At 40.3% G+C, this 12,380-nt stretch overlaps 1 pseudogene; it reads left to right on the top strand.

Annotated features, from left to right (window-relative positions):
- Nucleotides 1-748: 748 nt before the first annotated feature.
- LOC149128098 (farnesyl pyrophosphate synthase pseudogene) lies at nucleotides 749-11,526 on the top strand (annotated as a pseudogene).
- The last annotated feature ends 854 nt before the right edge of the window (nucleotides 11,527-12,380 follow it).

Below are 12,380 nucleotides of genomic sequence, written 5' to 3'. Positions count from 1 at the left end.
TTATGTGGACACCAAACTGATTTAACGTTTCTATAATGCATGGAGACAAAAGGGTGAAAGATCTGCTTGCCAATAGTAATGTGCTGGAGATTATCTCATGTGGCGAGTCCTTGCATCAAGAAGCCAGGTTATGGTTTTCAAATCCATCTCATCTCTGAAAATAAAAGGAACGGAACGTGGCCTGTTTCACCTCACTGAAAGGTTTTCATCACCAGAAATAGCTGATGCCTCTTATTCAAGTTGACAGTAGCACATGCTCCTCTGACTCATAAACAGTTCTTCTCTCTATTGTGTCCTGTTTCCAAGAAGTACCTAATGTTATGTTATTAAAGAATAGGAGGTTTGTCTGCCTATGCTTCCATAAATAAGAGGCTATCAAAAGTGATAAAAAGCTTTCCAAATTCTAAAACTATCTGGAATTTCAAGCTTAATTTAGGAAATACTGGTGTGTGTTACAAAAGGTAACCCTTAGCCTCCGCAGGCTACATGATGGGGATGGCTCAATGCTAATCTGAAATCTTAGGTTGCAGGGAAGTTTCTTCCCTTTGTACCTATGATCTATTTATAAGTCACTTTTATACTCTTAAAACATGATTTCTCTTGAGTTGTCTTGGAATTTACTTGTACTTATTCAAGGGAACAACAATGGATTATGTAGCTTACAAACTGTATACACTCAACTTGAAATTTTCATGAGGTAACAAAACTAGAAAAGCAAAGCATCACTCTTTCCCTTTTGAATCGTTACATGGTTATCATGGCCATCAGCACTGTGAATCTAATAATTAAAAGCCAGTGTTCAGAGACCAGATCTGTGAATAGCCGCCTACTCACCAAAAATGATTTTTCAGGTTATCATATTGTCAGTCATTTAACACTGAGCTTAGATTCTTCGGTAATGGGGGTTAGATTTTAGAGATCTGGCACTACTTTAGGTTTATGTTCCTAGCCTTTTATTAGGAAGATTGCTTGAGACCATGAGAACAGTTGATTAACTGTTTTGGCTGAATCACTTGACGATGCAAGCAAACAAATTCTCAAAATTTACTATCGTTTTTAGCATTATGGCAATGCAGTTAAAGAAATATGGAAAGAAATGGTGTTTTTGAGCAACTATTGTATACTTCACTTTAAAATTGATGAGAGTGTAGTTATGACAAAAAAAATCGTGTCCTCCTCTCAAATAATGACACAATAAACACAATATGACTTCTGTGATAAAAGCTATGAAAGGGAGGGACAGACATTTGCTAAGCACCTGCTTTGAGCAGGGCATTTTGTTTATTACAAAAATCAATGTCGAACGTTGTTTGAAGGTTGGAAAGATTAATTGCAAATTTAAGAACTTAGGAAATTTGACTTCATAGTATTCTTGCAAGCAAAAAAAAATTGTCTGAAGAGTTTAGATTATGGCAAGCTCAGTGAAAGATTGTGGTATGACGTGACTATCAAAATAACTCAAGTGGTTTTAGAACCATTAACAAAAGCCTAAGGTAGAGTTTAAGGAAGGATAAGGCATCTGTGTTTTTGAAGCTGGTCACATGGATTGGGCTCCATGTACAACTTGATAGACATTGAAAATCTGATGGTGTCCAGACTAGCTGAATACGTGCGGTGAAAGGTCCAGAAACCATGCCTCCAGGATGCACTTAAATAAAGTGGGAAGCTTGGCACAGAGAAGACAAGGGAGATTATGATAGTGTCCTTAAATAATTAATAGGCTGTCAAGGAAGATGAATTAGATAATGTTGTATAGCCATACATGACGGATCTTAGACCAATCAAAGGGTAGAAGTTACAAGTTTAGGTTTAACATTAATGATGAACCTTTCAACAGAAAAGCTAGTTGAAAATGTAATGAGCCCCTTTTATAAGGTATTGTATTCCATGGCATGAAGAATATCCAGGTAGTGGCAGAATAAAGCATTTTTCTGGAGTGTTGTGGAATGATTTCTTACATTGATTGAGGTATTAGACCAAATAATTTCTAAAGTCTCTTGTAACTCTGAATTTTTATGATTTCATGTTATAATTAATTTTCAAAAAGCCCACCTCTTAGTATACACAAATGTAACATTTTCATCCCTTCTGTGCAAAGTTAATGAAGGTTTATCACTGTGGAAGAATTAGAATAAATAAGACATAGTGTCTGATCTCCAGGTACTACTGGGGATAACAAGAAATGACTCATTCTCTCTGTAACTCTGACTTTCAAATAAATAAATAAAATCTTTTTAAAAAAAGATTTTATTTTCAAATAAATCAATAAAATATTTTTTTATTTATTTGAAAGTCAGAGTTACACAGAGAGGAGAGGCAGAGAGAGAGAGAGGTCTTCCATCTGATGGTTCACTACCAAACTGGCCACAACGGCTGGAGCCAGGAGCTTCTTCCGAGTCTCCCACGTGGGTGCAGGGGCTCAAGGATGTGGGCCATCTTCAACTGCTTTCCCAGGCCATAGCAGAGAGCTGGATTGGAAATGGAGCAGCTGGGTCTTGAACCAGTACCCATATGGGATGCCAGCGCTTCAGGCTGGGGCATTAACCTGCTGCGTCATAGCACCAGCCCCAAATAAATAAATAAAATCTTAAAAAAAATGACTCAGGATACAATAAATACTATAATGTGGTTGCCTGCCAAGGTCTCCGAGAAAACATGATGATAGTCAATCCTGAAGTAGGAGGTAATAAGGGAGAAGTAGAAAACCTTAACAGAGTCCCAGAGTGAGTTCCTCCTGCTTTTGTGTTTATGGAGATATGAACGAAAAGTTAGAAGGGGCAATAACCCAATGCAAAGAGCACATTTAACCTTCCAATCTCCCCCAGCAAAGGAACCTCTACTCACAATAAGAAATGCTCACAGGAGATTGGGAAAGCACGGTTCTGCATCTGCCCTGTGTTGAGCTCTAAACCCAATATGGAGGAAAGAGATTCGGACCATATGCTCTGCTATGGGGTCCCAGGCACAAGCTACTTGATGTATCTATTCATTTCGGGCATAAAATGATTTCTAAATATATAAATAAAATTAAGTAGATCCTAACATGATTATATAATTTTTGCACCAAAATTATTTCATCTATTGTTATTGAATATCTGCCTGGAGGTGTGCAATTTCTATTTGCCTATGGTGGCTTAAGAAGCTGCATTATTGAATGCAATTCACATACTTTACCATTCACCTACTTAAGCTGCATAATTCAATACTTTTTAGTATATTCACAGTTATGTACAACTGTTACCAAATTTAACTTTAGAATGTCCTTCTCACCTCACACTCCACATCCTCCCATTTTCCTCACCCCTAAGCAATCACTAATGTTTTCAAAGTTTGCCTATGTTGTAGCACAGATCAAAACATTGTTCCTTTTTATGGTCAAATACTCTTCTATTGTATGGATATACCACATTTTATTTATGTAAGCATCAATCAATAGACATTTGGACTTCTGCCTTTTGGCTGTTATGATCAACGCTTCTTTAGATATTTGTGTTTGAATTTTTGTGTGGATGTATGCTTTCATTTATCTCAGTTGTATATACCTGGGAGTGGAATTGATGAATCTTATGACATTTCAATATTTCAATGTTTGATAAACTGCTGAACTGTTTTCCAAAGTAGCTACACCATTTGACATCTCCACCAGTAATTTATTAGGGCTCAATTTTCTCCATATCTCAGTCAACACTTATCATTATCTGACTTTTTAAATTCTAGTCATCCTAGGGAGTGTAATGTAGTATTTTATTGTGTGTGTGTTTTTTTTAAAGATTTATTTATTTGAAAGTCAGAGTTACACAGAGAGGAGAGGCAGAGAGAGAGAGAGAGAGAGAGGCCTTCCATCCGCTGGATCACTCCCCAATTAGCCGCAACAGCCTGAGCTGCGCCGATCTGAAGCCAGGAGCCAGGAGCTTCTTCCAGGTCTCCTACGCAGATACAGGGACCCAAGGACTTGGGCCATCTTGTACTGCTTTCCCAGGCCATAGCAGAGAGCTGGAAGGAAAGTGGAGCAGCAGGGTCTCGAACCAGCACCCATATAGGATGCCGGCCCTTCAGGCCAAGGCGTTAACCTGCTGTACCACAGCGCCCGCCCCTTTATTGTGGTTTTGATTTTCACTTCTCTCACAACTAACAATGATACCTTTTCATGTGATTATTGGCTATTTGTATAACTTTTTTTAGAGAAATGTTAATTTCCTACACTTTAATTAAGCTATTTCTCTTTTATTATTTAGTTAGAAAATTTCTTTACATTTTCTAGGCTCAAGTTCATTATGAGTTTTTTGATTTGTAAGTATTTTCTTCTAACCTGTGGATTGCCTTGATTGTGTCCTTTAAGCAAAAAAAGACTTTTAAAAAATATTTATTTGTTTACTTGAGATGTAGAGTTACAGATAGAGAGAAGGAGAGATAGAGAAAGAGGTCTTCCATCCCCTGGTTGACTCCCCAAATGGCCATAACAGCCAGAGCTGGGCTGATCTCAAGCCGGGAGTCTGGAGCTTCTTCCAGGTCTCCTATGTGGGTGCAGGGGCCCAAGCACTTGGCCCCTCTTCTTTTACTGCTTTTCCAGGCCATCAGCAAGGAGCTGGATCAGAAATGGAGCAGCCAGGACTTGACCTGGTGCCCACATGGGATGCTGGTGCCACATGCAGACACTTAACCTATTATGCCATAGCACCGGCCCCCACAAAAGGCTTTTTAAAAAAATTATATAGGGGTGGGGCTGGCCCTGTGGTGCAGTGGGTAAAGCCGCCACCTGCAGCGCCAGCATTCCATATGGGCGCCAGTCTGAGCCCACCCCCCCCCCCACTCCCCCCATCCCCCCACCCCCGTTCCTTTTCCAACCCAGTTCTCTGTTCTGGCCTGGGAAAGCAGTAGAAGATGGCCTAAGTCCTTGGGCCCCTGCACCCATGTGGGAGATCCAGAGAAAGCTCCTGGCTCCTGGTTTTGGACTGGCACAGCTCTTGCCATTGCAGTCAATTGGGGAGTAAACCAGCAGATGGAAGACACCTCTCTCTGCCTTTCCTCTCTTTGTGTTACTCTACCTTTCAAATAAATAAATAAATCTTTAAGAAAAAATTATATAGAGGGCCAGTGCTGTACAGGCGCAGGTTAATCCTCTGCCTGCGGTGCCAGCATCCCATATGGGTGCCTGTTCTAGTCCCAGCTGCTTCTCTTCTGATCCAGCTCTCTGCTATGGCCTGGGGAAGCAGTAAAAGATGTCCCAGGAGCTTGGGCTCTTACACCCGTGTGAGAAACCAGGAATAATCTCCTGGCTTCTGGCTTCGGATCAGCTCAGCTTCGGCTTTTGTGGCCATCTGGGAAGTGAACCAGCAGATGGAAGATCTCTCTCTGTCTCTCCCTCTCAGAGTCTGTAGCTCTACTTCTCAAATAAATAAAAATTTAAAAATTATGTAAAGATCACTTAGACTCTTGATAAACGCCATGAAAAAAGGAAAACAAGATGTGAGAGAGAGATGGGGCTGAGAACAATACTTAGTGTTGTATATGTTAGGAGGCCATGTTTGAATGGAAGTCTGAAAGGACAGATGGAGGCTGATCTGGGAAAATTTCAAGAAAGAGAGTTATAGGCAGAGGCAACCATAGGTTCTGAACGTGAGGACCAGTGAGGCAGGTGCACAGCAATAGAGGGTCAGATGGTTCAAGATGAGAGGAGGGCCAGGTCAGGGGGCGTCTTCCAGGGCATGGTACAACGTTTGTTCTCTATTTTCCAAGTGTGACAGTGTTTAAATGAGGTGGGGAACAATATGATTCTGTTTAGATTTTTTTTTTTTTACAGATCAATGAGGTTTTTTTCCTTTTCTCATCTGATCACTATCATAACCAACAGCCAAATTAAGAACCAAGCATTGCTACTACTCTCCGAGTCCTCACAATTCCCCCCACTCATTTAATTTTTTTTGACATGTGAAACAAGAGAACAATGTCATTTATGTGGTATGATCCAGTAAAGCAAGAGTTACAATGATATACCAAATGATCTGACATCCACACATTTTTTTACCAGCTGTATATTAACTACCGCAAATAAGAGAAAACATGTGATATTATTCTTTTTGGATATGGCTTATTTCTCTTAGCATAATGATCTCTAGCTCCTTCCCTTTTGTTGTAAATGGTATTTATTTTTTATGGTTGAATAATATTCCATCATATCTATATACCACATTTTCTTTGTTCAGTCTTCCACTGATGGGCATCTAGGTTGATTTGATATCTTAATTGTTGTGAATCGAGCTGTTATAGACATGGGAGTGCAGCCTGCTCTTTCACATTCTCCTGTCATTTCCCAGTAGTGGGATAGTTGGGTTATATAGTAGATCCATTTTTAGTTTTCTGAGGAATTTTCCTACTGTGTTCCACAATGGTTGTACCAGTTTACATTCCCACTAACAGTATTTTATGAACCATTTTCTCCACATTTGTGGTCAGAAAATATACATGATGGGGCCAGTGCTGTGGCGAAGCAGGCCTCTTGCAGTGCCAGCATCCCATATAGGTGCTGGTTTGAGTCCTGGCTGCTCCACTTCTGATCCAGCCCTCTGCTATGGCCTGGGAAAGCAGTACAAGATGGCCCAAGCCCTTGGGCCCCTGTATCTGTGTGGGAGACCTGGAAGAAGTCCTCGCTCCTGGCTTCGGATCAGAGCAGCTCCAGCCGCTGCGGCTACTTGGGGAGTGAACCAGCAGATGGAAGACTCTCTCTTTCTGCCTCTCCTCTCTCTCTCTGTGTAATGCTGACTTTCAAATAAATAAATAAATCTTTTTTTAAAAAAAGAAAATATATATGGTTTCAATTTTTCTGAATTTGTTATGGTCTAGTATATGGTCTACCCAAGAGAATGTTCTATGCAGTGATGAAAAGAATGTGTATACTGAAGCTGTGGGATGAAATGTTCTGTAGCTATCTATTAGGTCCATTTGGTCTATTGTGTAAATTAGTTCTGTTATTTTTTCTCTAGTTGATCTGTTCATTGATGAAAGTGGGGTGTTGATGACCCCATTATTACATTTAGTTTTTTGATCCATTTTTATTAAAGTTTGTATATACAATGAGGTGAGGGTTCAACTTTATTCTTTTGCATGTGGCTAACCAGTTGTCCCAGCAGCATTTGTCAAAAAGTCTATTCTTGAAGTATTTTGGCACAGTGGATTAAGCTACTCTCTATGATGCCAGAACCCCATATGAGTGTCAGTTCAAGACTCAGCTACTTTGTCTCCAGTCCAGCCCACCTCTAACATGCTGAGAAAAAAGTGGAAGATGGTCCAAGTATTTAGGCCCCTGCCACCAACATGAAAGATCTGAATGACGCTCTAAGTTTCTGGCTTCAGCCTGGCCTAGCCCTGGCCATTGTGGCCATCTTTGGAATGAAACAGTGGATAGAAGATCTCTCTCTCTCTCTCTTTCTCTATCTCTTTCACTTTCTCTCTGTAATTCAGCCTTTCAAATAAAATAAACACATCTTCAAAAAAAAAATGGGACTAGCATTGTGTAGCAGGTTAAGCCAGTGCAGAACCCCATATGGGTACTGGTTCGAGTTGCTCCACTTCAGATCCAGCTCCCTGCTAATGTACCTGGAAAAGCAGCAGAAAATGGCCCAAGTCTTTGGGCCCCAGCACTCACATGGGCGCCCCAGAAGAAGCTTCTGGTTCCTGGGTTTGGCCTGGTTCAGCCCTGGTCATTGCAGCCATTTGAGAAATGAACCAGCAGATGGAAGATCACTCTCCTTCTGTCTCTCCCTCCCTCTTCCTCTCTCTCTCTCTCTCTCTCTCTCTCTCTCCCTCTCTGTAATTCTCCCTTTCAAATAATTAAAACAGGGGCTGGCACTGTGGCACAGTGGGTTAACGCCCTGGCCATATGGGCTCTGGTTCAAGACCTGGCTGCTCTACTTCCAATCCAGCTCTCTGCTATGGCCTGGGAAAGCAGTACAAGATGGCCCAAGTCCTTGAGCCCCTGCACCTGCATGGGAGACCCAGAAGAAGCTCCTGGCTCCTGGCTTTGGATCGGCGTAGCTCTGGCCATTGTGGCCAATTGGGGAGTGAACATCAGATGGAAGACCTCTCTCTCTCTCTGCCTCTTCTCTCTCTGTGTAACTCTGACTTTCAAATAAATAAATAAATCTTTAAAAAATAATTAAAACAAATCTTAAAAGAAGAAAGAAAAAGAAAAATATGTTAATCCCCCTCCCCCCATCGAATGATCTTGGAACCCTTTTCAAAAATAGGTACTTGAATAAATTAATAATAGTTGGGTGATTCTTTACAACTTATAAAGGATTTGAAAATAATTTGTATTTCAATTAATCCTCAAACTAATTAAAACAAAAATATGCCCTCATTTGACAAATAAAACTGATGCTGCTTTGGAGAAGATTCAGAATTAACTAGATCGAAATCAGTATGGGTGTTTATTTACTGTATCACAGCTAGACTTCTGAAAAGCCTATTCTACACATTGGAAATGGACAATTTTCTTGAGCAGCCTAGTGGCTTGCACACAGGGTAGAATATGTCGCTAACTACTTCAGTTAGAGCGCTTTGGAAACATAAACTAGAAACAGGACTAATGTAAGCAAAAAGAAAAACAAAAGAATTTATTGGCATGTATACAGTGTCTCACGGAACTGGAGGAAAAGCATGACTATCAAACCTTGGAAACTCCCATGGCATACATGGGACTCTCCTCTACAAGAAAGAGTGAACAATTTTCCTGTGATCGAGAGGAATCAGTTTTAGTTGTTTTCCATTCTGATGCCACTCTGCCCAGATCTCATAGCAGGTCTGATTTTACCTGATTTAACTTAGTCCATAGGCCTACACGTTGGCTCTGTGGGAGTGTGGTGAACAATTGGGATGCTATTAGCAAGAGGAAATGGACACTGTGCCAGCCTGGCTCTTCTATTTACTATGTTAATAATAGGTGCAAGCTACACTTCCCTCCTCCAACATAAGTCACGAAGCTCTCAAACAATGAAGGTAAAAAGGGATCAGTTGGTGTGTTTTGAACATTAGCCTTTTTAAAAAGTCCTATGAGATTTACGTAAGGAAAGCACAAAATACTCTGAATATGAACCCAGTACTTAAGGCATTGTGTCTTATAGTCCCTTCTCCCCAAGATAAAATACATCTACACACAAATAGTACACACATATATACACAATAATGAAGTAAAATGACAGTTTATTTAGAGTCCATAAGGAGTAAATGAATTTTCCAGTTTCTAGTGAGAAAATGGGATCCCCATTATCAATTTTCTTTGATTTTTTAATTTTCTTTTTTTCTTTCTTTTTTTTTTCTTACTTTCAGCTTCACCTCAGGACATAGAACATAGTTATATTATGGAGAAACCATTGCAGAATCAATAGTTTATCAGTATAAAAATGAGCCTTGAAACAACAGCAAAAGCTTTTCCTTCAGGTATGACCAATATTGTTAATTGCCTCCACTGCTTCATGCAGAAATGTGGCATGGACTGCTTGATTATAATTTTTCCCATTAGTTTTGTTTTTCTTCATTATTGTGCCCTCACTGTAAGGTTCTGTAATGCTACTTACAAAAGAAAAGCCATAAGATGCTGGGGAGAAAATGAGAAAAATCAAGGGGAGGTAGAGAGACAGGTAAATGAAATTACTATCATGACTGGTGCATTGCAAGATTTCCATAGTATACCTTTATATACAAAGGAACAGAGCTATTTTGCAAAGGTACATTTTAACTGTGGTGAAAGTGCAGTTTAATTGGTTATAAGTGAGGGTACATGACACAGTGCAGTTATGTTGCCCCTGGTGAAATCAATTTATTTTCCAGCATTTCTTAAGAAAGACCCTAATTTTTCTGAGTGGGCACTCCTATTGGGTTATCAGTAAATATGTTTGTGAATTTTGCTGCAGAAGATGTAGAGTAGCCAGTGAGCAAGGTGTAAAGAATGTGGACTTTAAAAAATAGGAAATCCAAAGAATTTTGCACATTTTGTTGAATGGTGATACATACTCTCTTCCCTGCTACCACAGCTTGGAATAGGGCCTTACACTGTTCTGTCACATTGGACCATGATAAACAAGGCTATTTATTTTATAAAAAACAATAGAAGCAACATGATATGACAACTCGAGCTGGTCCAGTGAAATTCAATAGTGCTATTTTCTGATAACAGGACTATAGCTTGTGTCATTGCTGTATATCACCTTCTGTGTGTAAATTTGGTGGGGTGTTTTTTAGTCTAAAAGACAAATCCAGTTTTTATTGCTTTCATTAACTTTGATAAGTTATGTCACAAGAACCATTCTCTTCACATTAAACTTACATTAAAAATGATGTAGAGGTATTTGAATTAAGAATTAATATGATTGCAGTCTATAATAAATAATTAGGCTTCTCTCAGATGATAAAATTGTCTACCACATAGCTCTATTTTGTTCCTGTTCTTTCTCTTTTCAACTCTTATCAACTGAGATGCTTCTGTTTCAGAAAATCTAGAATAAGACCAAGCAAGAACTGGTATCAAGGAATAGAGACATTTGCTCCCCTCTCAGAACGAGTGGAGACCAGAGATCAGATATTTATGCCCAAGAAAAGCAGGATCTCATCCAATACTTCTCCTAGAGTGGTAAGGTGCTGACCGATGATGAGACTGGGCACCTGGAAGCAGGAGCTGCTGTCGCCCAGCTGAGGAAGCCCCTGGAGTACAATACTACTGAAACCAAGGAGGCAGGCTGCCCATAGTCTCAGCAGGCACCGACCGTGGGCTGGTGTGTGTAACTGTGGCGAATCCTTTTCCTGGTGTCAGACGACATCACAGATTCATCCCTCACCCATCAGGGGCAGATTTGCTGGTATCAGAAGCCAGCATTTTGTTTGGTAGCTGTTAATGATGTGTTGCTTCTGGAAGTATGAATCTACTGCCTGCTGAAATTCTATCCAGGGAGCAGCCCTATTGCCTGGACCTAACTGGGCTCCTCCTGCAAAGTTCCTATCAGACTGAGACTGAGCAGTCCCTGGACCTCTTCACAGACCCCCAGGCAAATGTGAATCTTGCCAGGAACACTGAAAAGGTGTACAAATCTATTGTCAAATATTAGACAGCCTGCTACCCTTTCTGCCTTTTCATTCCTATGGCATGTGTATCCGTTGCAAAGAGGGGGAGAAGCAACTTGCTAATGCCAAGAAGATCTTGGTGGAGATGAGGCAGTTCCCCCAGATTCGGGATGATTACCTCACATCTTTGGGACCCCCAGTGTGATGGGCAAGACTCACACTGACATCAATGACTGCAAATGTAGCTGCCTGGTGGCTCAGTGTTTGCACTGGGATGCTCTTGAAACAGAGTCATATCCTGCAGGAGAGTTAGGTCCAGAGAGAGGCCAAGACGGTGGCCCAATGAAGGCACCATATGAGGAGCTGGATCTGTGGTTGGTGTGTTTGCAGGACAAGAAAGGCAGCTACAGCCACTTCCCGAGTCTCACTGAGCAGTACACTTCACCCCTGCCCCAGTCAATCTTCCTGGGCTAGCATGGAAAAATCTACGAACACAGAAAGTGACCCAGAGAATGTGAGGGTGGGGAGTGAAGGCTCTTAATAAATTACTGTGTAACCTTAAGAAAATAAAAGAAAATCTAGAATAGCAGTTTTCTTACATAGGAAGCAAAAGAAGCTTTTGGTAATTCCTAAAACTCACAAATAATCAGACCCAGATTTTCAAATAAAAAATGATGTAAATTCCATGCAACAAATTTTTAAATTATTGACTAAGTATTCAGTAAGCATGTATGACAAGCAGCCTTGTTTCATTTTCAAATTCTGCTATAAATTCTTCCTGTCACTGTGTTGAGAGAGCTTATGTGCCCATAAAACCAGGGAATATATGTAAGTGTGATAAAGTTATAGCAAATCTGTTTGATAAGAACATTGTTACAGTTACAGGAACTTGAAGAGCAGAAATAAAGCACACAAAACAAAATATGTTTTTGCTGATTAATAAGTAGTAACTCTTGATACTTACAATTTAGTCATGAATGGTAATGAAATGATGCTGCCTTTGTAGTTTGGGTTGTCTTTTTCAGGAATATACATTTATCCTTCCAAGCTGTAATTTTAGGTCTTTCTTTCTCTCTCTTCCTTCCCTTATCTTCCTCCCTCCCTCCCTCCTTCCTTCCTTCCTTCCTCTTTCTTTCTCTCTTTCTCTTTCCTTTCCTTTTCTTCTCTTTTCTTCTCTTTCTCTCTTTCCCAGCATCCACTTATGATTTATGCTGGGTTCACATATTTACTCTGGCCACTGCACTCTGTATGTAGGCTGATGCTGTAACAGTGGGTAACGGTGGCATATTCACAGCAAGAACCCAACTACCTAAGCCATCACTGCTGCT

The sequence above is a fragment of the Oryctolagus cuniculus genome, chromosome 2 (assembly GCF_051225735.1).
Source record: "Oryctolagus cuniculus isolate XC-2025 breed Fujian yellow rabbit chromosome 2, ASM5122573v1, whole genome shotgun sequence".
NCBI lineage: Eukaryota > Metazoa > Chordata > Mammalia > Lagomorpha > Leporidae > Oryctolagus > Oryctolagus cuniculus.
Note: the sequence above shows the minus strand (reverse complement) of the source record. Positions and strands in the feature narration are given on the sequence as shown.